The sequence below is a fragment of the Limulus polyphemus genome, unplaced genomic scaffold (genome assembly GCF_000517525.1).
Source record: "Limulus polyphemus unplaced genomic scaffold, Limulus_polyphemus-2.1.2 Scaffold8145, whole genome shotgun sequence".
In the NCBI taxonomy this organism is placed as follows: Eukaryota; Metazoa; Arthropoda; class Merostomata; order Xiphosura; family Limulidae; genus Limulus; species Limulus polyphemus.
In genome coordinates this window covers 26,895-31,547 of record NW_013673755.1, presented here as the reverse complement: position 1 = coordinate 31,547, position 4,653 = coordinate 26,895, and positions in this window count along the sequence as shown.

Below are 4,653 nucleotides of genomic sequence, written 5' to 3'. Positions count from 1 at the left end.
CAGTGTTGCGTCAGCGAGGTCACGTGACTAGTGTCACGCCACCTCTCGAACCTTCGGGAATAGTCGGGAGATTACTAGATATAGGGTAGCCTGGTAAATCTGTTTACTTCTTTCTCGAATCTTCCTGAGATTACTAGATTGGGGGTAGTCTGGTATATATATAAGATGGTGACAACGTGACAGGGCAATGTGTTGGTAGTGAGTAATTTATCTGCAGTCAGAGAGTATTGTTGAAGTTAACGTTCGTTGTTATAGCGTTTGTTTAAGCGCGATTGTTGAAATTAAGTGTATCGTAAAGTTATATTCAGAAAGAATAAACCAGTTTTATTTAAGAAAGGACTTGTGTCACTAAAGTTTCATTGGAACGAAGTTACGGAAAATTAATTAACAAACGGAGACGTAACAATATATACAGTTGAATAATCAAAAAATCATAAACTATACCATAGTTACCATAAAATTCCACTATAATTTATTAAACTTAGTAACTAAGCTGTATTTGGGTCTAAAAAACATGAAATTTTGAGCAGATTAAAGACACATCCTACCTCCTTGAAATATTGGTTTGAAAGAGCGAGATGGCATCCTAACACATCAAAATGGTTGAGAAAGCAACTAAGGAGACTAAGTGTATACAAGGGACTGTTTCCAAAAATTGGAAGAGGTGAGCAGGATCAGCGTTTGATTCAGTACACAAGTGATATCTCAGCAAATGAAAAAAATCGGAAATTCTTATTTGATATTCTAGTTTGTCAATATCAGTAAATTGAGTTCTTAATTCTTAAGAAACTATAGACTTAGTATTTTGACATCAGAAACATTTAATTTGAACCAGTGCCACCTTTAACATAACACGTGACAAAAAAAATTGATGTTTAACTCTGTGTTTTTTTTATTTTAAATTAAGAAATTGAGTAATATATAGTACTAAAATATGATTTATAATCTACAGTTTGATACCAAACTTATTTACATAAATTCATGAAATAGTAGTTCAATAAAATTTTGAAGTTGAGTCAACAAGCGAGATGACATGGCCTTTGACCCTTGACCCATTTGGAGAGGGTTAATATAATCTGAAATATTCATGAATCATAGGTTTGAAAAATGTTTAACATAAGTATTTCAACTAGCAAGCTTTGACACTTGTATTTTTAAAAATAATTTATTTCCACAATGAAAGAAGTATTCTGCTGACTTATACTTGTAATGTTTGGAGATGACTTGAATGAGTAATGAAGAAAATCTTTAATAAAAGTTTAACATAACAGCTAATGTACAACATTTTTGACAAGGTTTTATAATCAACAGGTACAAGTAGTTTACACTGATATATATATATATATATATTCAGTATGGAACAAAGAGGTCACATGACGGGATACTATTGCATGACTTAGAAGAAATATCTTGCCACCCCAGGGTGTTGGTTTAGAGTAGGATTGTTTTGTTCAATTAAGATGGATTCCTTGATTTTTCATTTGTTTATGTTTGGCTCCTTGTTTAAAATTACTGTGTTTCTAATAGATATACTATGGTTTTTTTGAGTTGCAATGATGGAAAACGTGGGATGTTTTGTTTTTTTATTGTGTTCTGTGAATCTCGTTTCCAATTTTCTTCCTGTTTCTCCGATGTAAAATTCCAGGCAGGTATTGCATGTTATTTTGTAAATAACCAAAGACAATATTTATGGTTTATAGAATAAAAAGTCTAATGAAAAACTTAAGATTGTAGGAAAACATAAAAATTAGTGATCAATATATATATAACAAAAGTAGGCATTTTTAATTGTTTCTTAAAAAACATGACTATGAAATCTCCCAGTTTCCAAAGATACAAAATCATATAAATATTACATTTTGCAGAATCTTCATAATCTCTAGAAAGTTTAATTCATGTTTCACTAACTTCATTTGATTGGCCTTTTTGACATACAATAAAACCATACAACAGATGCATTGAATTGATGTACCCAGCCATGCGAGAGGTAAAGCTACACATGCCCACCAACACTTAAAAATGTTATAATTTCAATGTATATGTTGCTGGTTAGGCCACATATACACTGAATTGTTGGAAAGGGTTCAAAGGTCTTCCAAAATCATATCTGGGATGGAAAGCTTGACATATAGAGACAGATAGCATCTCCAAAATTGTTTTCTCTTGAACAAAAAAGTTAAAGGTAACCTGAATGAGGTATTTAAGATTCTTATGGGGATTAATACTAATAGTGTCAATGCATCATCTGTTTTCATATTAAACAGTAAGAATGGGTAGCATTAGTGGACATAAATATAATTTTGGTTGGGTACATGTCATTTCCAGCAAAGACAGTTGTATTTATCTTACAGGGTAGTTGCCCTTTAGAATTTGTCGCTTTCAGATGTGATTAAAGCAGTCAATTTACAGGAGTTTAATGGAAGGCTTAAAAAATATTTGAATGATAAATACTGTCTACGAGTTTTTTCTTTCTTTTTTAATAGTTTAGTGGATGGGACAGCTATCAAGGATGCCTTCTTGTTCTTAAATGTTAATATATGTGAACTTACCTTATCATCAAATGTGTCAATTTTAGTAGCAAGCTTAATACTAACACCCAGCTTAATTCTACACTAACTAAACTTAGTTCCTTTAATAATAGTATTTACTTACAATACTACTGTACATTATATTTGTTTTTCAATTTCACTTTCTCTTTTAAAATGTTAGGCCTAATACTAATAGAAATACAGTAATATTACTAATAATATTATTGATAATATTAATACCAATATTAATAGTAACATACACAAATTTACAACTACAATAAACTTATCAGTTACAACCCCAATGCTCATGATACATTGATTATCTAATGTTTTATGTAATATTGTCATTGTATTTCTGCTGGGAAAATTACTACTAGTAGTACTACCGATTATCGACTACTAATACTAATAGTACTAAACTACTAATACTATCTCAATTCACATGATCAACTTCAAGTTCAACTTTCAAGCCCAACACACCAATACGACAACCATAATAATTAGTCGAACTAAATAATATATATGTATATAACAATCATTTGTCTTAATGTACGGCTCCTTGTTTAATATAAAACTAAAGTTACACTTACAATCCAAATGTTTTTTTTTTGGAGCGATGGGTTCTTCAGTTGCTGCTTTGCACACAATCCTTGCCAGCCCTTGTCCTGCGAGAGCGTATCGCGCCGCAACTAATCTATCCTGCAGGCTCTGTCCACCGTGCATCATCTTCAATCGTAATACTATGTACAATTTTTACAACTAATAAATATTTCTGTGAATAATTGCCGTGAATGTAACTCCAAAACCCCGGCGTAGAGATTGGTTATCAAAATCACCGGTGTTCTTCCTCCTCCAAAAGTGACAGTTTTCAGTCACCTTAAACCAACCCTATTGACACTATGGCGTTTCACACTTGAGTGAGTTGAGTCAACAGCCAAGCAATCCAATCAAAGATGCAGTAGTTTTAGCAATATTTTTTGTCACTAGAGGGCTATTGATCAATGAAACAAAGATATATTTACAAGGTCATATATTATCAAAATAAAAATAAATTCAAATAAACTATCTTACGACATGATAATAAAGGCGCTGATTTATGAATTTTAACACAATTAAGATATGTTGAGTCTACCTGCCATTAGTATTTGTTTGTATTTATCCAATATAAAACATCCATTATAAAACTTTCAGTCTTCTTTCTTTTTCTCTTTTTTAGAAATTTCTGTCAAGAGCAAAGCATAATTGAAAATCTTATCATGAACTACGATAGCGGTTCATAATAGCCTAACCAGTGACCTATAAAATGAAATTATAACCTCTTTAGCCTTGTATTTAGTATTTCTATAGATACAACCTAAAATCCTATTTACCTTACCACTAGCAACAGCACACTGCTTGGATAGCTTTAGAGACTGATTAACTATTACACCAGGTCCCTTTCTCTCATGACACTGTTAAGATTATTCCCATCCAAATTATACATATAATTCAAATTATGATAACCCATATGCATTACCTTGCATTTATCATAATTAAAACCCATTTGCCAATTATTTGCCCAACTCACTAAATGATCTAAATCCTTTTGTAAATCAGAAGCATCCTCTTCACAGCTAGAAACACCCAAGACCTTAATATCGTCTACAAATTTAAGTAATTTATTGACCATTCTTTCATCCATATCATTGACGTAAATCAAAAAAGAGAAAAGGTTCTAAGACTGAGCCCTGAGGTATCTCACTTGTGATATTAATCCAGTTTGACTGGACTCCATTTGTAACAACCCTCTGCTTTCTTCCATCCAGCCACTCTTCTATCCAATTAGCTAACTTTCCCCCACACCTATAGAGCTAATTTTTTACAAACTTTTTATGTGGCACCTTGTAAAACGCTTTCTGAAAATCCAGATACACTAAATCTACACTCTCACTCTCATCTACATGAGCAGTAACCTTTTCAAAGAATATCCAAATATATGTAAGACAAGATTTTCCCTTAGTGAAACCATGTTTACTATCCAATAAAATTCTAAACTTTGTTAAATGACTTTGCAAATAATTTTTTATCAGACTTTCTAAAACGTTTCCCACAACTGGTGTAAGACTAATGGGTCTATAAATACTAG